The 23132-nt window shown below is 40.0% G+C and overlaps 1 long non-coding RNA gene across 2 annotated transcripts in view; it reads right to left on the bottom strand.

The window, feature by feature from the left end:
* The window catches only part of LOC130145428 (uncharacterized), a 40808-nt gene that overhangs the window by 3750 nt on the left and 13926 nt on the right, over positions 1-23132 (bottom strand). The window contains exon 2 of one of the 2 annotated variants that reach the window (XR_008820548.1): positions 5436-5583. This is a non-coding gene — a long non-coding RNA (uncharacterized LOC130145428). Of the gene's footprint in view, positions 1-5435; positions 5584-10249; positions 10696-23132 lie in introns of those variants that run through there. The other variant, XR_008820549.1, reaches the window with a different exon arrangement.

Below are 23132 nucleotides of genomic sequence, written 5' to 3'. Positions count from 1 at the left end.
GTATTGTCCCTTTTTTTTAATTGGTTCATAGATCTGGATCCTTTTCTTAATCATGTCTTTCTGAAGATGTTCCTTCTTATTTGCTAAAGACTAAATGCAAGTGAATTTCAGAAAAACACCTTATCTCCCAGTATCCTCTTTTCCTGCTATTCAGCTCAATGACATTGCAGTCTTGTTTGACAGTGAAAATACAAATCTAATATTGAGTTGCCTCATACAGGAAAACTTGTGAACACAAATCTACAGCTTTTCCTGTTGTGGTGGTCTAGCTTCACTTGCCATCAAATTCATTCTCTTATAGAGTGTGTATGGTAAATGTGGTGTCTTTCCTCACCCTAAGAGTTTGCTTCAGGTTTTAGTTGTCTTTAACCAAACCATTTGACCTGTTTTACGCAATCTTTTCTTGTGTGGTGCAAAATGTCTTTCATAATCAGTCTTAAAAATGACTATGGCATGAACTCCTTGTGAACCTCATGACTTGCTTCCAGCATTTCTTACAGATCAGCTGTGATATATTGGTGCAATAGGCAGTGAAGAAAAAAAGTTGTTGCTTGGTCAAACACTACCCCTTTTCCTCAATGACATTATTTTCTTATAGAGAGTTTGTCACAAAAGTCTTGGCCCGTGCTTTTTTATGACTATCTCTTGGAATTTAAGAATGGTGCCATATGATGTTTCCATCTGAACATCAGGAAACACTTTTTTTTTACTGTGAGGATGACTGAGCACTGGCACTGGTTGTCCAGAAAGGCTGTGGAGTCTCCGTCCTTGGAGATATTCCAAAGCCATCTGGACATGATCCTGGGCAACCTGGTTGAGCAGGGGGGCTGGACCAGATGACCTCCAGAGGTCCCTTCCAACCTCAACCGTTCTGTGATCCTGTGACTTTTACTTTCTCACCTTTCTTTTGGTAGTATATAACAATTTTAAATAATTTATTTAGCTTGTTTATTTGGCTGGCATTGGACAAATTGGATTTTATTGTTTCTCTATTTTGAGTTGTGTAAGTAGGTGTTCGTTGGCTGAAGTGGTATTTTTGGGGTATCATAGCTGCTAAAATGTCTTGTGGTCTTGTCTGAGAGGACTACTAGGGCAGTTAATTTAATTCCTAGTGGCCTATGATAATGCAGTAATTTGCAGTAACAGCTTCACTTCCTTTTTTTATTTCAGGGACTGAAGTTCATGTGTACATTTCCCCCACATTTTTCTTGATTCCTTTCCTGCATTGTTCTACATATGACATCTTCCTGGCTTTAGCGAGCAAAAAGGTAGGGCTGTGCTCTGAGCTAGCTATAAAGTTCCGGCTGAAATCAGTAGGAAGAAACAAGTGCCTCCAGGACAGTTACCTCATCCAGGGATAGCTGTCTATTAACTTTCAGGGCAGAGTAAGCAAGCAGTTTAGAGGACGTGTAACTTCTGTCTGCCTGCAGTTAGGGGAGATGAATTCACCTGTAGGCTTCCGTATGGTCCTTCTCTGTTGCCTTTTTTTCAGAGTGGCTCTGATCTCTTAGGAGTTTTTCTGTTTTCCTTAAGTATGACTGTTACGATAAAGAATATAGGAGGCAAAAATGCTACATGTTCAGTTTGTGTGAAGTCCTGCTGTTTTGAGACAGAGGTGAGGTTGCTCTGTGAGTGCCCAACACAGAAAGATATGGGAACACGTATTCATATTTGTTCTCAAAGATTTGTTACTGAACTCTTTCCACCTCCTTTCCCTGCAACAAAGGCAGAGATGTCCCTTAGCCTTCTGTTTTACATTTCCTTCTTACAGAAAGATAGACGTCTTTCTAGCTGGCCGAAGATCTCATGCTTTGACTCAATTGCTATTCATTTCATAGTGTAGGGCGGCTCTGCAGAACTTGGTACCACATACTTGTCTTGTGTACCATGCATAAGATAGTAAGGCTAAATGTCTCTCTAACATTTGTACTCCCTGAACTATCTACTCTACTTCTTACTTGATATTCTACTCTTAATTTACTTGGCCTCATAGTGCTGTGATTATATTATCAGAGAATTTAAAATTTTGTTTGATTACATTATCAAAGAATTTGCTATTTGGTTCTGCTGTTTCCCTTTCTCTTCATGTACGCTTCTGAAGAGGTCTTTGTGCCTTTCACACACATTGATGCCCACTGTTCATTTGCATTCCATTTCTTATTGTGTTCTGCTGCCTTGTCTTTGCATCTGGTGCTAGTCTGAACTTCACAGTCCATTTATTTTTTGCTGTTTTGCACTGCACTGATGTCACATACATGCAAAGATCTCTGAGTCACTGCTTACTTTCTCAATATGGGGGCATTTTTTTTTTGTCTGCAGTCCTTTGCATAATGACTTGTCTTGTCAGGATATTTGCATGTGACCCTGTGTAAAGGGCATTTCATTATTATCTTTTTATTTTTTCCACAATAGCCATAGATCTTTGGATTTTGTTCATCTCTTCTGCTTTGTATTTGTATGCCTGCCTTTGTTGAATTTTCAGTAAATTTTCATGCCTTCCTTGCTCTACGTTCTGAAATACCTTTGTGACTGCTTTGCTTATATTCTCTATTTGGATGTGAGCTTGTTCACTAGCTGTGCAAGTCTTTAGTTCTCTGTAGAGTTAATGGGATCACTAAGCATTCTCATTTGAGTGACTGGATTTTTGTCCTGTCATTATTCTATCACAAATTAGTTCAGCCTGTAGAGTTTGGTAATTGCACAAATCAATCATCTTTGTGTAATTTGCCAGAGCTCTGACACGTTGTTCTGCACGTTCTTGATTGATGGAAAAAGGAGTCTTTCATGTAACAGTATTTATTAATGAATTAAAATGCTCAGGAGCATTAAGATTTCTCCCTGCCTACTGCTGACGTAATGGAATGTCACTGAAGTGTAAGATACCCTTTGCCTGTAACAACTGTAAGTCTACTCCTCTGATTTTGTTTCCTGTTTTCTAGAGTCATGTTGCAATCTGTCGTTTTCTTTCTGTGTCTGTGCAGTTCTATAATTTCTCTCTTTAAATGCTCATCTACTCAGGTACTGGACTGGACATATTTTCCCTTAAGATTTTCATTGGGTGTAAGATTACATTAAATTTTGACCTTGTAATTGTATATAAGCACAAGCAAAGACAGTCAAAACAGGGCCACACTCATGTTTTGTTCCTTCTTTCACATGTAAGGTCTTCATCACACTCACAAACTTTGCATTTTGTATTTCGGCAGAGCTCTACAAAGTTGCTCTGAGAAAATTACTCTCACCTTTCTGTCCCCTCCATCTCTTCACTCTGTGTCTGGCCTCTAGACACTTGCTCCTTATCCCCCTGGGTCTGTTCTGAATCTCACAGTTTTCCATTGTGGTACCTTTGCCCAGTCAGCTCCATGCCCACACACTTCATCAAATCTGTCTCACCTATCCCTCAGGGCATCTTTTCACTGGTTTGCAGGTTTGCTGCTTTTAGCCACCTTTTCCCTACTCCTCCTGACACCTCTTGTTGCCACATCTACTTGCTTATCCTATCTTATTCTTCTTTTGTGTAGGAGTCAAGTAGATGCCTGCTCCTTACTTGGGATCTGGCACATGCGATGGGGAGCTGGTGTTTCTTTATCTCTGGAAAACCAGAGTGGAAGAACAGTTTTAACTGCTGAACCCTAGTTAACCTCTACTCTACATACGCAAAATTGGATGATTCCCCCAGCACCAGAAGGCTTGTAGCACGATCTATTTTGAATGCATATTTATGAAGCACATTTTCCTGATACAAAGGCCATTGCCTTGTCCTTTTGTAGTGTTTGTTCCAAACCATGTAACTTTCAAAGGAAAAGATCACCAGTTTTAATCTTGAAATAAAACCATGCTTTTCTTCCCCTAGCCTTTCACAAGGGAAATTCAAATTTCAAAGGGAAAATTTTCAAAAGTAAGAAAATCTATGGTAAATAGAAAATTGTTTGGAAAAAAAAATCAGGCTAAGCCAGTAGCAAAAGAGCAAATTTTATGTCCAAAACCTAGTGGGTCAAGGTCACAAATAAAACAGAGCAGAATCTTAAAGATGAGTGAATAAGGCAATAACAACTGGTGTTAATAAGTTTGTTGAAAGAAAACATTCTGAGTTTAGAAAAAAGTTGTGGTATAGGATCCATTACTTTAGCTGGGGTTGAAATGAGGAAAAGAGTTGTATGGGGGAATAGTTTAATTTAAATTGACTGAATCAGTATGCAAGAAAAAATAAAGTCCTGTCAATAAAAGTCATTATTTAAGAGGCAATCTTTCCCCATTAATGAAGGAAACTGTATGAGCTGGTTGTGCACATGAAGAAAGAAAAGAAATAGTGTCTGCACCTGCCATGACTAACCTTAAGATACTGAATCAAAGGAGTGAATAAAAACTTTCTGTGTCTCAAGAGCATTTTGTTCTGTACCTCCTCACTCAGAATAAATACATTTGTTCCAGATGAGATGAATGCAATTCATAGGTGCAAATCTTTCTTATGAGCTCAAAATGTATTTGGGTGTAGTTACACTACAGCAGTCTGGATCTGATTTGCTAGAAGCCAAAGTGCCTCAAGAGGAATGGCATTTTTATGATACCTGACAGTGCACTTTTGGGTGAAACAAAGCTTACTTCTAAATATAAAGTCGCTTTAACGACTTTTGTTTCCAATCCATGCACTAATGGGATAACCACTAAATGAACAGCTCAGTGTTTAACCTCTAGTGTAATGATGTCTTCAGTGCCTTCCTAGCACCATTTCTATTGACCTTGTCAGTTTATTTCTGTTTCATAGCCTGCCTGTGTCACTCGAGTCCTCTGTGTTTATTTGTGTGCCTTCATTATAATTGCAAACCAGGTCCAGACGCTGTTTCCCAAATGCAATAAGCTGTTTTGTCCTAGGATGTCAGTTTTGTTTGGTACCCATACTGCACAAACCTAAGAGAGGGTACAAATTTGGACCAGGTTCACTGTGTATGAGGAGTGAGAACATTTTCTGAGCATTGCCTGTGACTGATAAGTTGCAGATAAAAAGGTGTTACCTAAATCAGATACAGTCACAGACAGGTATAAAGCAGTAGGTTCTAGTTCCTGATATGTTGCCAGGGCTTACCCCCTGCTCAGGATGGCTGGGATGAGAGGGAACAGACCTTTCAGAAGATACTTTCTAATAGTCAGCAAAAAACCACTGTGATTTTGATAGCAGCACTGGATGGTCAGGTTTTCGTGGCTACTATCTGTGTTGTCACTTCTGGCCTGAATCTGTGCTGACAACCACTGAGCACAAGCCTGTGGAATTTGCCAGACAGCACCTTGTCTTCCCATCCAAGCTCACTGATTGATTTCTCTACTACCTGTGACACCAGTCTTGCATGTCCTGTTTGCTTTATGTGCTTCACAAAGTTCATCTGATAATTGCTTCTGGAGATCAACAACCTGCTTTGTTCTCTCAGCTTGTTACGTACCTGCCTTGGTTTTGCTCATAGGCCGTCTCTCTTTCAGACTCTCCTCATCCAGCAACAAAACTGATCTCCAGAAGTCTCATATCCTTCTGTCTCTCTTTTAAGCCTAGGGCTGCCCTCATGTCTCTTCTTCTTTTCCCCCTCAAAACACCTGCAGGTTTTCAAAACAGAAAAAAAAGGGAAACCATTTGTAGCAAGCACAAAGCATGGATCAGGGATGCCTTTCCACTTCTTGGGCAGGAGGGAGAATGAAAGATGAAGAACAAACAATTATTTCTCAAAATATTCAACCAAGTGGAATTGTCCCTTTCAACCCTTTCCACAAACTGGTGGAATTAAAGATGCTAATGTCAGCTGTCAAAACCTAAGCAAATATAGGACTTGTACTTACTGGTACTGGAAGGTGGGCTGGAAAAGAAGAGCAGAATGTAGTTTACCTGAGGGATAATGCAAGTGGAAGAATGGAAGGATGGAAATGGGGAAGGTAGGAAACAGAAACATGAAGAGTAATTTTTCGCAAAGAGCTATTGAGCTAAAAAATCCCTTTGTGATTTGCTCCAACTGTTCTAAGGATCCCATATTTTTGAGTGGGGTAGAACTTGTGCAGAAACAGTTTGAGCAGGTTTCTTAGATCTTGCAGGAGATTTTGAAAGCTTAAAAAAGAGATAGCCTGAAACATTGGGCCAGGTACTGAACACAGACTAGATTTCCAGGTTTATGAGGGTTTTGGTTCTTTTTTAAATTCCAAGATTCTAAAGTCTTCAAAATAGTCTACTACTTTGGTTGAAGTCTTTTGAAAATCTGGGTATAAACCAATGTGAAAGAAGTTGGGAGGTGGGGAAGGTCCAGGTCTATGTAAAACCGTAGCTGCCTGTTGTAATTTTCACGGAAAATCTGTCACTTGAGAAGTTTCTGACTTCTTGTTCACCCCAGAATGGATTGTGGCCCACACTTGCAAAACAGTAGAGAAGTAACAATGCAGGAAGTCAGCAAACTTGCTGTAATAGACACAGATGTATCTTCTGGTCAACGTCCTCTTTAATTTACTGGTTGTTATGTAGGACAAATGTTCCTTTCCCAAAAGGTAATTTTAAAACCAAAAGGAGAGTTGCTTACTTACAATAGTCTGAAAAAGCACAGGAAGGGCTTATTGTTTTTAGAAAGAGCCAACAGTAAATAAAGATGTCACAGATATAAAAATAAACCTATGCAAGACTTCATACGAAGTAAGTAGCCAGAATGAATTCTTCCTTTGGGCATACATAGTCAGATTATGTCATGTGAGTCCCCTCTTCCCCACTTGAAATCAAAGCAAAAATTCAAGATGCCGAAGAAGGAGAACTGGTTTCTGTGGGCCTGATTCAAGGCTACCCTATGACATTAGGCCTGTTTATGTGCTTTCAGTCTGGAGGCTCAGGGTATTACATTTCTGCAAGTACAACTTTCCTCCTTGACACTTAGTAAAGAGAGCAAAGAGAGTTGAGTAGCTTCCATAACAACAAAATCCCCAAATGTGTGGTTGAAAAGTCAGAGGACTCTTAACCTATAAATATCACCAGCTGTACACATCAATTACTTACATACATTTTCAGTTCCTGATTCCGTGTGGGAAATCCGTCTCTGTGTAGGTGGATTCAGCCCACTCTCATCAGGCCCTATCTGAAGCCAGGGTCTGCTGGTGTTGAAGGTGGGTAAGAATAGTGACACGTCGGTATGGGGCAGTACAGAGAAGAAGCTTTCTCTGTCACTTGAATTTGCTGTTCTTTCTGTTAGTGAAAACACTAAAATCCTCTTATGTAGCTGTTCTGGCAGAATGCAATCATACAGAGAAAATCTGATTGTAAGGGGTCTAAAGCAGTGAGTTTCAAGCTTTTTCAGTGAGCAGAAAAAAAATCCTGGGGTGGAGTGGACCCATGAATCATAAGTTGATTAGCTTTCCCTAATAATCTTTAGGCCCCTGCAGACCAGGGGTAATGCAAATCACAGGCGGGAAAAAAAGTCTTTTCTTCTCTGGAGTTTTGTCACCTGTTTCACAGAGCATCAATCCGCTGGACCTTCTCATCTAATCACTCACAAAATAATAATGAGCCTACTTGAAATAAAGCAGGGTCAACTTGCATCACAGCAATTCTTTCCTAAAGATAAATTTCCTCAGCGAATTGACTTGCCTTTGCTAGAGAAGGACACAGATATGGAAGTCAAGTAGATCTTTTACATCCTCATGAAATTCCTTTCCACCACAATACCTTACAGACAAAATTCCCCATGGGCTTCACAGTGGGTTTGTGAAAGTGTTATGCCATTCCTTTTGAAACGTTAAGGTCATGGGTGCAAAGGGAGTGAAGCACAAGCAGGGCCTGAAAAGAGAACTTCGCTGTGGATTGTTGCAGTTGAGTGAAAGTATGTAGTTGTAGAGGGACAAGGTTTAAGTTGAAACAGAAGTGGTCCCTATTTGGTCAAGCATGGATATAGGGGAAAGCCTGATGATAGGAATATGGCTTCCTATGTTTTGCATTAAAGAGTTTACATTTGTCAAATAATAAATAAATAAAAAAAAACAGTGCAGAAAATATATTAGGCTTTAAAGTAAACCACAGCACTGTAGTTGTCAGTTTAGCTTTCTCTGTGGTTAAAAGCTCTGTCTTGTAGTTTGGCAAGGTAATCCCTTAATCACCTGGGCAGTCTTCTAAGGCACCCCCTCGTAAAAGTAGTTGACGCTTTCAATGTGAAGTGGTCTTTGTAGTATATCTGGAGCTGCTCTGGCACCTCAGTGGCCATGTTGTTCTCTGCTGATTCATCATAAACCACACAGGCATTTTCTGCTTGCCATTTAATGGATTTAATATAGGGAAGATAGTGTGGAACCATGTATTTTCTGAAGTAGCTGTATTCCATTATTTTGTTGTGTGTGGTGCACTGTTCTCAGATATACAAAGCTGAAAATATTGAAAGATAATTTCCAGGGGAGTTCCCTTGGTAATTTCCTGTTCCTCAAATAGCGTAGCCAGAAAGTCATCAGAATTTTCTGTAAAATTCCTGGGGCTGAAAGAATGCACAGAGATTTCTTTCACTGTGCTGTGCCTGAAAGAATAATTAACTGAAATGCAAAAGAAAAAAAAATATCTTGTTTAAATGAGACATCTTTTATCTACAACACTGCTTGGTGAGAGATTAAAGTGCAATGTAATGTCACATAAGGTTTATAGACTGACACGTTTTTACACTGTTTGTGCAGGGGCAGATTTGTAATAAAGTCTGCAGGTTCAGGAAGCTTTGTGGTCATGTTCTGGCACTGCCACAGCTGCGGGTGGCGAGAGGCAAGGCAGAGCAAGGAAGGGAAGGACTTGTGATGGTTGAAGCTGGGTAAGAAGGAAGGAATGTGACAGCCTGGGAAATACAGGGGCAAAGAAGAAGGCAGTGACTGTAGCTGTAATGGGAGAAGGAAAGAGATGGAGGAGGACTGAGAAAGGAGTGTAATAATTTGTGTGGGGTGGCAGGAAATGAAGCAAGAACAGATGGGAGGATGCAAATGAGAAAGAGAAGGCAGCAGCAGCAGTCAGGCTCAGCTGCAGAGAGGTTGGAACTGCCACCTATATTTAATATAATCCTCTATTTCACTCTTGCTTTGAGAATAGGGGTATCTAGAATATGGGTTATGGAATGATTCGGGGTGTATCTTTCTATGTGGCAAATGACGTATCTTCTGCAGCAGCTGGCTTGAGCCCTCCAGCCCAGACAGAACAAGATGCGCAAATTGGTGAGAAGCAGAGGAACTGCTCCTCCTCTCTAGCTGTCTCACACCCTCTCGCTGGATCAGCTAGCCAAAGAACTGACACCCTGATGGCGGCTTCAGCATCTTGCCAAGAATACCTAGGAAGCAGAAGGGCACTGGAACCATAAATCTAAAAGTCTTGCAAAACAAAATCTGTGGTGATATACATAAAATCGATACTCCACACAGAGCTTTATAAATTGAAATTCACCATTTTCTCTCCTGCTAGAGAAAGCACACATCACTTAAAAGTTTCCGGAGAAAGGATGTCATTATTTATTAAATTCTCTAAGATAAATGCTTAATGAAGCCTATTGATTTAATCGCCATCTCATTCCACTGAATTTTTTTCATAGTTTATGCATACATTGGAGCCACAGTAAACTCTGTGGACGATTTCCATTTTTAGAGTGTTGTTATAGCTTGATTCTCCTCATGCAAAACTTACAGACCACTGAAGTTTATTACAGTACAGTCAAAACTGGCTTAATGTGAGAAGAATTGAGCACATTATTCTCATTTTCTAAAAGGTTATAGTTCTTCAGGGCTAGTGCCAAAAGTTACATGAGGTATAGTGTCTTGAAATACATGTCATGCCCGTTCCTCAAACTGGTGCAACAGAACTACTGTGCTTTCTCTGAGTGATAATACAGAAAGAATCTTGCCCTGTTTTGAACTCTGAATGGAAGGACATAAATATTTTGAAAGGAGTTGTTGGCTTACAAATGTGACTCCAGCTGAGACTTTAAACATCAAAGAGACATGTTGATGGAGATCAGTAAGAATTTATAAAGCCATATGACTTGGAACATGTCAGCCAGAGATGAAAAAGAGACTGATGTCCTGTGATCCTTACTTTCCCATAGTAGGTTGCCTGTTCCTGGGGATGCTCAATGGCTGTTAAAGACAGAATAGTACCCTAAATGTTAATTTTCAGTTTTGTATAATATCAAATTATGCCCAGACAGATATGAGTAATTGAAAATATTTTTGCTATTATGTAAGGTTTAGGAATGACCATTTATCTTTTTTTCAGCCATCAACAGAATGTCCTAGGTGCCACATTTATTAGGTTTGGACAAGCCCTTATTGGGACAGCAAGGTCAGGCAAAATAAATCAGAATGAGACACGTGAAGGTAAACAAGCATACTTCATCAGAGGTGTTAGAGAAAGTTTAGTACATTCTTCCTCTTTCTGAGGAGGAGTGTGGGAAGGTAGGTGGTGTTCAAGGAGCAGTTTCATGAAAAGACATAATTCAGCCTTTCACTGGATGGTAGTAGCAGCAACTACTGGGAAAAGCATCTTCCAGAGTGTCTTTAACTTTTGTATGTCTTGCAGAGGATTTGAAAGACTTTTTTGTTTTGAGTGGAAAATCTTGATTCCTCTCCAACACTCTCCATTTTCTCCGCTTTGTATAATTATGCTACCTTTTACTGGCAAAGAAGCAAGTGTAGAAAGTCACATCATACTCTGGTATCAACTGTTGGTATCTGTATGAAGGGAAAGGCAGCAGAAAATTAAACTCCTCTTTTCGATCACATACAGTTCATTTGCCTGTAATTAAACTTGACAGTGAGTGATTCTATAACTCATAGGCTTTTAAGGTAGATTATTCTTCACAATAATGGACAGCAGAGCTTGTACTCCTTTTTCTAGGAAAGGATTGCATCCTTTTGTTTTTTTGCTTTAAAAATGGCCAGACCTGGACCTTTACTGGGGCATGTCTTATGTTTGCAGTGCTGCCATTCCAGTGGTGCCAGAGTCAGCCTTCTCAAAACACAGAAATGCATCATGCTAGGAAGCCTATGGTGAGGGTCGATTTGATTTCTTCACTGAGAAAATCTGTGTAAAGCAACCAAGCTTGTGAACATGCCCACATGCCATCTGAGCTTCACAGTAGGATTTTATGAGCAATTTCTTTTTAACTCCCTCTTATTCTTTCAAAAGTGAAGATAACAGTCTATACAGTATTCTTCACAGGTCTCAATCTGAATTTTCAAAAAAGGGCATACAAGCAGGGTGTCTTTCAAAAATGAAAGGGATTTTTCAGTTAAAAACCCTCAAATCTCTACCTATAGTAATTTCAGGGAGAAAAAAAAGGAAACATTTATGATTATTCTTGTCATTAGTTTTTTCTTGGAAGCCTCAAAATTTGATTTAATCATCTATGGCGTTCTTGGTTCTTGGGCAATTCATATGCCTACACTTGTAAAAAAAGGGCATATATGTAAATTCCTGTTCAAGAAAACATAGGTTTTGTTCCACTAAAGTCCCAAATGTTTTGAAAAGGATGGGTTTCAGCTTCTTGATGGACTCTGTTCCAGGTGTCAGAAAGAGTTCCTGACTTAAGTCAGGTGGGTAGACAGTGCAAATGTGCGCTTCATGTTGACAGCCTCCATCGGTTCTGAAGGTAATGTGAAAACTGTCAGCCTCCTTTTCTTAACCTTTCTTTACCATTTGGAAACCTAGTGGATCACTTAGTGGATCACCACAAAGGAATCATTTGGATCACCTAGTGAAATGAGAATTAGGGAAAAAATTGCTATACCATACATTTTCCTGTGCAAGAAGGACGAAACCTTAGCTGTACTGAGTCACTGGCCTAGCATTCCTTGTAATCCAAAGAGTTAATTGTGAAAAATATTTGCCTTGAATTAGCTATACTTCAGAAAGAATTGCATAGTCTGGTTCTGATATCAACCATGGTTGCTGATGAGCAACATAAATTGGCCTCATATTCTTCATGATGGTATTTGCTGATTGTGATACGAATGAGCCTGAGAAGGATTTTTCAGTGTGCTTTAACTTCCGATCAGGGCTGAAAGGTAAACACTGAAAGAAAGTCTTAAACACAGCTCTGTTGCAAGAGATCTGCCTTCTGCCTCCATTTAAAATTTTATTTCTAGGGCTTCCCTTTTAAAGCTTCTTTCCCATATTTAGATTTTGCTCCACCATCCCGACAGCTATGTATTGGACAAGGATACAGAATCAGGAAGATACATTGAGCATAGCACGCCCACACAAGCACTCCAGAAGAATTGCTCTGGGTGATGTGTCTGTGAAACATGCATCTCATAGAAATGGCTGTTTCTATGTGTCTTGTTTATTATTGAGGGCAGCACCATAGCCACCGTGGTCAGGTGATGAATGTTCCCTTTGTAGTTACTGGTTTATCCTTCTCTCACCTTGCAGTAAGGCTTCATTGTTACAATCATGGAAACAAAACAAGTTTCTTATGAATGATGGTGTTATAATTTTCGAGGCTATTTTTTTTTCCTAGTATCTGACAAATTGTGTATGTAAAAGAGTTGCAGGACTGGAAGAGTTACCAGCAAAGCTTTAAAATAGTGCTATGTAAGCACTGATAAAAAAGGAAACCAGGAAATGAATCTGCTGCACTCTCTGACACCTGAGAAGCTTCACACGCTCTGCTTCCTTCTAATACTGTTTATGTTCCTTTAAAAATAATTCTCCTCCTTGCATTAATTGGTGCCTTTGGCAGTCATTTAATTTCCTTCAGTCTTCATTAACTTAAGTGAAAATGGCAGAAAGAGTATATGCTAGTGTCTCTTCCTCCTCCTCTGTTCCAACATTTTGGTCATCAATGTTCATCTGAGAACTGAAAGATGAAGAGATTACTAAGTTTTCATCTGGGAGTGTGTTCTCCACCTGACCACTTTTTCTCTAAATATTCTTCTTCCTGTAACTTGTATTTTTTTTTTTTTATCATATTACACTTTTCCTCTTTCAGCTAATGTTTGCAGTTTGTTATTCATGCCTACCAGCACTGCTAGGACTCTGGGTTTTATTTTTACAGGTGGAAAGTATATCTTTTGGGAGTAATACTCTTGTTCAAAGTCCTTGCCCCTTCCTCTCTTTTTTCCTCATTCTGACCCTATTTTGTTTGACTGGAGAATTGATTTTTAACACTACATGTGAGCTCTCCCCACTTTCTGTCCTCTACCTTGACATTTACACAGATCTGAAACTGCATCTTGGCTAGTACTCAAGCTATTCCCTGTGATTTCCTTCCTGCCTCCGTTTCTTGCTTTTGTTTTGTACAAGGAAGCCTTCTGTTGATGTCTGCACAAACACTTCTCTTTCTGTAGTCTTTGCAAATACCCATTCTCATTTCTTTAGCTGAGATCTCCTGTTGTACGTGCCTATTGACAAGTTCCACCTTGCTTTCATCTAATACCTTTATGATTTTCTTATATTCCTGTACCCTTGGGTATAGAAGTTTTAGAATAAAATCCCACTGCACCATTTTTAGTCTGGGTTCTGCTCAGTTTTTGTCTAATTCCCCCTCTATAGCAGTCCATGAGAAGAATTTTCTAAAGAAAACTGCTGCTGACTGCAGGTTATAATGGTCTCCTAGTTATAACTTCAAAACTGGGATCATGCTGAATTCCAAACTCTGTTGTTTAAGGAAACAATTCTGCCTTACTTGTTCTTTCCTATGTATGCTGAACCACTTTGCCATGTTAATTTGGATTCCTGCTATAGCATAGACTTGTTGGTTCCCTTACTTTTTATTTGGGTTTTCTTCGATTACTTACAAGTGCAATGCAAAGGTCCACCGGTTCATTTTATTGCTGGATTGAAAAAAGGGAAAAGAGAACATAGTTGTGTTTCTCTAAATTAGAATAATATACTCGCCAGCTATTCCCAGTAGGAAATACTTTCCCAGTTCCTTATTTCCAATCCTTTTGTTAACTCCTTTATTTGACTGTGCATTTTTCTATAGATATAATATTTTTCCCTCCCGTTCCCTAGTTCTTCACTTTGACAGATGGCTTTTTTCTCCTTTAATATTTGTCCTCTTCCACATCAATGACCTGTGTCAACTATGTTTCCCTTACTTTTACATCTCCTCTATAAAAAATTAATTTCTTTCAAGCTAAGGTACTTCATCTTCTGGTCTGGCTCTATGCTCATGATGAAAACACCTGTGTAATGCCCCTTTTTTAAGAAAGCACCAGGTAGCCTCAAGCCTAGCCAAGGAATCTGTGTGATGAGGGTCTGTGGGGAGAAGCTGCTATCTTTTTTGTGTCATCAGCACTGCACAATAAAGAGCGGTTGTGGCACTTACTGGTTGAATTTTAATGGTATTAAAAAATTAAACGTATTATCTTAGGACGTATCTAAGGACCCAGCTAGCTAGCAGTGACTGGTGAAATGGGGTTTTTATATGCAATTCAATTCTACTCTTCTGCTCAGGTCTTCGTGCTGAAGGCAATTCAGCTTCACAAAAAAAAAAAAAAAAAAAAAAAGTAACCTAAAAAATCTTCATTCTCAGTCAACAGCGAATGAGTTCTGGTGCAAGGTAAGCTCTAGATGAAAGATTTGCCATATGCATCTAAAGTTAGTTCCTGAGAGTAGCTACCTTTGCAGAACGATTCTCTGCTGGGTGTTATTTTCTAAATATGGTGTCTTTACACAACATTAAGTAAAATTAGGAAATGAGGCATTTTTATGTGGGAAGTACAAACTGAGCTGTTTACTTTTGTTTCAAATAATAGCATAGAACTGCCTCTACAGAGCATGTACATTCTCAAATACCAGTTTATAAACTGTGCTAAAGTGTCATCGTCACTTAATTTTTCACTGCTCATTAAATCCAAAACATGCTTACACATGCATGAGCATGCTTCCAATGCTTCTAAATAGATTAATGGGGCTTATTTGTGGATCAAGGCTAAAACACAGTGTCACAGGCTGAAAATGTAAGTCTTCAGAGGTAGAGCAATGACTTATGAGTTCTCATGACTTCATGGGAATGCATGTACTGCAAAGAATTGAAGTTTTACTCTTGCAACAAAATAATCCTTTTGTGTTCAGTTGTTGTTTGTTTCCTTGTAATAACCCCATAGTAGGTATATCAAACATCTTGTAATAATACCCAAAGGTACTGTCATGTGTTGTGTTTTGTTTTGTTTTGGGATTTGTGTCTGCATGCTTCATTGGTTCTTCAAAGTCGAAAGTGCCTGTTTAATTAGGGCTTGGTTCAATCCCTATTAAGTGACATTAAAAGACATCCACCTAGACCTCTTGTCCATTACAATGAAAAAGTCACTACAACTATTAGTAAAAGGTAACACCTTTAAATCCTCCTATATTTGAGCTACATAGATGTTTACACTTATTCTTAGTATTTTCAGTATCTCCCAAGTAATAATGTGATTCCTTACAATTTATTAACCAGTCAGGACAAGTTCACAAGTATGTAACATAAACACTTGACTCCAGAGTGTAATTGCAACTTCTTGGATTTTCATATTATGAAGTATGATACTAAAGTGTGATCACAAATATCATTACTGGTGGTATGTGGACCACAGTTGTAGTAAGAATGGAAGGACTGATGGAGGAGGGATCAGGAAGTCATTCTTGGATGTTTGCAGTTGGCTATCTGTTTAGTTGTGGTCTTCCTCTGCTCAGCATTTTTACTTAAATACAAGGAAAAGAAAAAAAGATGACTGCTTTATAAAGACATTGGGAAAATATAAGAGAAATTTTCTAGTTTGTGTGTGAAAGAGAAATTTTTAATAACCTTTTAATGTTAAGGTTCTTCAAGTGTTTTATTAAGAAATGTTTTTTAATAATGAAGAAAGGCTTTCCTGAGACTATTCTGACATGAATATAAAGGCAAAATGTTTTCAAAAACTTTGCTTCCAGTCACCAATCTCTTTTTCAGCCTTTTCCTTGGATCTCTGCATCCTGAGCATGTGACCTTTGTAGCTGAACATGAATGTGCAGCTACATTGTCTTTGAACAATTTCTTTGACTTCAGGCTACAGTGCTTAGAAGCCAGGAGCTGCTGAGAATGTTTGCAACTAAAAGGGAAAGAGCCTGTCCACCAACTCTGTGTAGCTGGGAACTCTGATTTCAAATTCAAAGGTTCTGTATACATACAAATGTTCCCCAGTTGAAGGAGTGGGAAATGCATGAACTGATATAGCTAACTTTTTACAAGTTTGTTTGGTGTTTGCTGTGTTCATCTGAGCCTGGGTAGGAACCTTGACTTTTGGGCTAGCATTGAACTTATTTGCACCACAATAAGTTGTCTGAACTTTCACTGGAAAGAATCAGGCGTCACTTGCCTTATTAAGAATAAATCTATACGTTCTTTTACATTGTAGTAATTTGTTTGGATTTGAATAGCAATATTCTCTCTGGATTTTAAGAGAAATTATGTGCTTTGTGATACAACAGAGTTACATTGGAGATCTGTCCTTTCTCATACCAAGAATTTTCATGTGACTTTGTTTATGTTTAGTATTACACTGTATGGACATAAACACAATGTTCCAATTTAATCTAAACAATCAGGGCCTTCATTTATGAAGAACTGTGAGAAAGTCTGACAAGAGACGTTCAAGGGAAAGTGCATAAAACCAGCCCTGGAATCTCCCAGCATATCTAAACTTGTCAGTAATTAAATTCAGAAACTGTTGGAATCCTTTAGAAGTTGAGTAGTTGGGGGAGCATTTAATTTTTCTCCCTTAGTGGATTGATTACTATGGTATTTCTGTTACGTGTGAAGAAATCAGCCCCTATGTAAAACAGCCAAAATGCTCCAGGGCTTCTTTGGAAAGAAACCTTCAGTCTTGTTAATATGTGGTTTAGCAGAGAGAGAGAGAGGCTGTTGGAGGGCATAATGTTTAGGATTTGGCATTGTAAATGGGAAGCCAGGTATATGAATTTCTCCTTGCAGGGAGATGGCAAGGTAAACTTAGTTGCTGAGTACCTTTCACAGGTATGCTCACAAGAGGTTGAGCCTATCTTTCCCCTTTCAACCCAAGAGGGAGGATGAAGGAAAGAGTCAAATATCACCTAGTAAAGTAAGATGGAAGGTCTACCTTCCCCAAAAATTTGCTAGTACAGGTGAACTCCCATCTAAATGTAGCTGTGAAGAAAACTGTGTTCCTCATCTGGGTTATCAGCAGCTTTTCCTGAGCCCAGACATGTTTTATTGTCTTATTTCTGGTCTGCAGTAATGCCTCAAGGAAAGCAAGGTCTACTGAAATAAACCTTGTTTTTTCCTTTTGTGTAATCTATCACAATTGCATTCATACAGTTATTTCAGAAAGCTTTACCTGAAATCTTATTCTCATTTCCATAGACATCAAGTGAAATTCATTCTAATGTAAACTACCAGTAAGCCTGTCCTGAACTTTTTCTTTTTCTCCAATTCTCTTCCTAATAGTCATTCTTTTTTTTTTTTCTTAAATACAAAAGACATTTTTGAGTGAAGTGGAAACTATTCATATTCTATTTTTAATTTCAGCTTCTAATTTTTATAATATATGTAGATCTGACTTCACAGAATGAATATTTTAAATTGACTGTAAAGGAAAAATCTGCTTGAACTCTAGTCATTGATTCAATGCTAACAACACGTTTTACCGAGGCAGAAAAAATGCTGGTTTTTTCAGACACCAAAGTCAATAGATCATCAGTATAACAGCAGTAAAGCCTGTTACTCTAGACCATTAGAAATATCATCACATTCTGGACAAAGCGATATTCATTATGCATGGTAACAGACAATTAAGTAAATGAGCAAAATTGGTGGGGAAAGTAAGAAATGTGAAGTGTCTGATGAGGAGTAAAGTATATGCACATGTAACGTATCCTGCATAAAAGTTGTTGCTCTTTTTGCTATTTTGACTTACTTTATGGGAATTCTAGTTTTAAGAGGAGAGGTTTTGGGAGGCAGTATCAGAAGACCTCTACTGTTTTGATCATCAAACTACTGATTCATAACTGTAAAAATTTAGGAGCTAAAAAGAAAAGTCCTTGCGGTGGTAACTGTTGCCAACTCTCAGAGCTTTATTGCTAATTTTTCAGTGTTTAATGTTCTACTTTTAAAACCTTAGTTCCTGGAATCAGCTGACTAAATGAGCTGAGATTCCCATGTTAAAAATAAAAAGGAAAATGTAATCTTCATGACTATGGAAAGAATCAAATAAATTAACTCCACAGGTATACAAACCAGAATGAAATATCAAACATTTTGAAACCTGTAGTACTTGAAAATCTAACGCAATATATTATTTAGGGGAATATCTACTTCAACGATCAAAACAGTAAAAAAAATGTCAGTTGAAGGTGTGTGGGGGTTTTCCCCCTTTCCCTCTTTTCTTGACTTTCAATGTACTTTTACACTTGTGTTCAGAGCCAGAGCTTTGCAATTTTGCTATCCTACTAAAGCAGACAGTTTTAGTTATTTCTCACAGTGCTTCTTTCAGAGACAGGAATGGGGAACATTGTTCTAAAAGCACAGGCGAAGAAGAGAACAGCCTGTGTTTATCCTTCTTTTCCACTTATCCTGTATACTAACTTTGGACAGAAGTCTCCTGTGATAAAGGGCTTTATATATTTTAGCTGCCAATTCCAAAATGAAATGTTGCATTATGCAATCAATAGAATTTCACAGTAGAAATCTCTGTATAAATGAAGCTCTTCTGAATTATGACAGTGTGCTAGGATATACTTTTTCTTTTAAAGACAAAGGATGCTGTCACAGGCATCCTGGCTGTTCAGATTCCTCATGTTTTATTCGTGTGTTCTTCTGATCCAGGGTGGATGTTAGCAGAAGATACTGATCAAACTTCTGTGCTGCTGCGCTGTTGGGGTGCAGCATGGGCCATGGGGTGTGGGCAGGGCATGGAAGGTACAGGACTGCTCCTACCCTGGCTGTGCTATCCCTGGCTGTGTGCAGCCCCACCATGCCCCAACTACCTAAGCAGAGCAGGGCTGGGGCTGAGGACAAGGGACAGCTGGGGTCCAGTGATTGCCATGTGAAGTCACAGTGACAAGATTGGTTGTGGGGTGCACTGGGCAGTCAGTCCGTGGGTCAGGGTTGGGAGTCCTGATCGGTGGGGTTACATGGCTGGGTGTGGGCATGGCTATAACACAACTGCAACATAGCTCAGGCAGAGGCCAAGGGCGACAGCCACAGCTACAAGCAGCTCCCAAGGGAAGGAGGGGCAGCGTCTGCTGAGGCTTCTTCTAGTTTTCCTCACAGCAGCGTTCCAAGTCAGCAGCTGTGCCCTCTCTAATCTGGCCCCAAGCCCAGGCAGCCAAAGCCCCAGGAGCGGGGGGATGCACTTTGAGCCCTGACACCGAGTGTTTGCATGTTGCTATAAAAACAGGGTTCAGATCAAACAAAATACCGGCAGCAGGTCAGACGAATGTTGCCTCTAGCTCAGTTTGCTATAGCCAGTAATAGATGTCTACTGCAAAGAATATAAGAATGGGACATGGATATAGTGGTATTTCTAAGGGACTTGTCTGATCTCTTGACCCCATGGAAAATTTTAGTATTCCCAAGTTCATTGACTTTTTCAATTTACTGTATAATAAATCCAGATTTCTAACATCCTTGCCTCAGTCCTAGAGCGTTATATATCAGAATCTCTCTACTCTTCTGCTGCTCACCGAAGACTTTTTTCGGCTGGTGCCGGTCTTTGGAGAGACCTCTCAAGTGAATCTATTACCAGCTTCCAGGCTGGCTGACAGAGGTAGGGAAAGAGGACTCTTAATCCTTGAATAACCTAGAAAAGACATAAGCTACATGTGGTTCCTAGAAAAATAGTAATTCTTGAGGGATTTCCCTTGCACGAACTTGACTTGCATGAATTTTCTCTTCAGACCAGGTAAACTTTGGGTCCACAAATTTCTTTGTCACAGAATCACAGAATGGTCAGGGTTGGAAGGGACCTATGGAGATCATCTAGTCCAACCCCCTGCTAAAACAGGTTCATCTAGGGCAGGTCACAGAGTCACATCCAGACAACTTACCCTCAGTGTAAAGTTGTTCTTCCTCGTATTCAGGTGCAACTTGTTCTGTTGTTTGTGCCTGTTGCCCCTTGTCCTGTCGCTGGTCACCACTGAAAAGAGCCTGGCCCCGTCCTCTTGACACTCACCCTTAAGATATTTGTATACAGTGGTGAGATCCCCTCTGAGTCTTCTCTTCTCCAGGCTAAACAGGCCCAGCTCTCTCAGCCTTTCCTCACAAGGGAGACGCTCCAGTCCCCTCATCATCTCTGCAGCCCTCTGCTGGGCCCTCTCCAGTAGCTCCCTGTCTCTCTTGAACTGGGAGCCCAGAACTGGACACAGCACTCCAGATGGGGCCTCACCAGGGCAGAGCCGAGGGGCAGGATCACCTCCCTTGACCTGCTGGCCATGCTCCTTCTAATGCCCCCCAGGACCCTATTGGCCTTCTTGGCCACAAGGACACACTGCTGGCTCATGGGCAACTTGCTGTCCCCAGAACTCCCAGGTCTTTCTCCCCAGAGCTGCCTTCCAGCAGGTCAGCCCCAGCCTCTACTAGTGCATGGGGCTGTCCCTCTCCAGGCACTTACACTTGCCCTGGTTGAATTTCATTAGGTTTCTCTCTGTGTAACTCTCCAGCCTGTCAGGTCTCGCTGAATGGCAGTGCAGCCTGCTGGTGTGTCAGCCACTCCTCCCAGTTTTGTGTCATCAGCAAACATGCTGAGGGTACACTCTGTCCCTTCTCCCAGGTCAATGACGAAGAATTTAAACAAGACTGGACCCAGCACTGACCCCTGGGGAACAGCACTAGCTACAGGCCTCCAGCTAGAGTCTGTGCTGCTGATCACATCCCTCTGAGCTCTGCCATTCAGTCAGTTCTCATTCCACCTAACTCCCCTCTCACCTAACCCATGCTTCCCGAGCTTACCCATAAGCTCTCAACTCATTCTGCACCCACCCCAAGGCAGATCTCGATACATTCCAGTTTCTGCCTCATTTAAAGAGCAACTCCACCACCTTTCCTTGCTTGCCTGTCTTTCCTAGAAAGTATGTAGCCATCCATGACAGCAGTCCAGTCATGCGAGCCCTCCCACCATGTTTCTGTAATTGCCATGACATCACGGCCCTGCAGCCACACACAGATCTGTAATTCTTCCTGTTTATTCCCCATGCTGCATTCTTTGTTGTACAGGCATTTAAGAGAGGTAATCGAGCACCCAGGTTTCCCAATAGGGATGCAAGTGGATCCACCATGGTGATGTGCAGCCTTGAGGAGGCTGGCCTTCTGATACTCATCTTGGGAGGCAGATAAGGAACATATATTGCTGGTCTGGTTGGGCTGGCTTATTCCTTAGTTGGGTGTGATGGCACGAGCATTGCCACATTGGACCCTTCCGCCCAAGTCCTTCAGTCAAGGAATTCCACTAGTTAACACTAAGTGAAATGCTGCCTCTATGTTGAACTTGCTCTTTCAAGGCTTTTCAATGACATCTAGTTCTTAAGTCAAAAGAGAAGATGAATGGTTGATCTTTATGCACCTTCACCCTGCTTCCTATGGTTTTAGAGACTCTTATCAATTCCCCGGCATTCCCTATGAGCCAGATAAGACTTTTACTCCACTTAGTCATCACCTCTGCTGAAGTTGTTTCGCACTTCTAATTGTCTTTTTCATCCATTTATTCCAGTTCTGCTACGTCCTTTTTAAAATGGGGAGACAGAATTACACAGTTTAGTATGTTGGGAACCCTGATTCCTTATGGTGTCATGTGGATGTTGTCTGTTTGTTCTCAATTCCATTCCTAATAATCATTAACACTTCATCGGTTGCAGTCCCACGGTCTGTCTCCTGAGTGCTAGTGGTCAGCTCAGAGGCCATGATTTTTGAGATGAAGTTAGGATTGTTCTTCCCCTTGTGTATTTTTTACACTAATCTCTACTGAACTTCTGCCTTTTCGTTACACAGTGTGCAAAAGACCTTTGAAATTTTTCACCACCATTCTTTCTTGTTCCTACTCAATACCAGTTTGTGTTGCCAGCAGACATTCTCAGCTTGCTGCTCATGTCCCTTCCCCTTGGTCCCAGCACACATTTTTCTTGATCTTGATGATCTTGTTCTGTTCTATTTTCACCTTGCTTTCTGTTTCCTGGCTTTTAACCAAGTATTCACCGTCCAATGCCACAATGCCATGACTAATTATTTTCCTGAAAAGGTACTGGAGGGGAACTTTTAAAGAAAACACCTTTGGAAAGCCAGGTAGTTTATATCAGCTGGATATACTTGTCGACCCTGTGAAAAACTCCCACTTTTGCCAGGCAGGACCATGTAAAAACTTTTGGGTTGGGTTTTTTTTTTTCCCCAAACTATATAATCTTTATCCACATGTCCACTAATTCTGGTTTTATTATAGTTTCTATCAATTTTCCCAGTACAGATATGGCCAGAGTTAGAAGTCTGTAGTTCCCTTGTGAAATTTCTTTAAAAAACTGAAATCCCATTTGTTACCTCCCAGTCCTCAGATGCAAGTGTTAATGAAAGAGAGATTACAAACTACATGCTTTTCAGCTATTTGCTTGAGTTGCTTTATAATTTTGGAGTGGATATCATCTTAATCTTCGTCATTTCTTCTTGGCTATTTTGTTGGTTTGTTCCATTGTAGCTTCTGTTGTCCCCTATTTAAAACACATCCTCTGAGTTGCTTACAAAAAGTGGTGGTCTCTCCATTTGTTTCCACAATCAGCAATTCCTTTGGTTCTGTTTGAGATTTATTTGGGTAGAAATCTTGTCAATTGGTAAAAACTGTCTACTTTCTAGTTAGGTCAAGGAAAAAGTCTTTCAAACTTCTTGTAAAGATTATGGCTTGACACTAATTTACATAGTGGCTAACACTGCCATACAAGTTTCTGCTTAATAGTCTAAATTTTGTGTTTAGCCTTTTGTGCATTCTGTAATAAAGCTTGCCATTGCACTTCATACAATCAGATAAAATGGGAAGAACTGAATGATTTTACTTGCAGCAGCCATGCTGGAAGGCAATAAATTTTCATTAATAATAAGGTTATCATGCCTGATGCCTAATTACATCATAATAAGAGACATTGATATTTTGCAGTTATATCAATAACGGTTGCTCACACAAATGTACAG

The sequence above is a fragment of the Falco biarmicus genome, chromosome 3 (genome assembly GCF_023638135.1).
Source record: "Falco biarmicus isolate bFalBia1 chromosome 3, bFalBia1.pri, whole genome shotgun sequence".
Classification (NCBI taxonomy): domain Eukaryota; kingdom Metazoa; phylum Chordata; class Aves; order Falconiformes; family Falconidae; genus Falco; species Falco biarmicus.
Note: the sequence above shows the minus strand (reverse complement) of the source record. Positions and strands in the feature narration are given on the sequence as shown.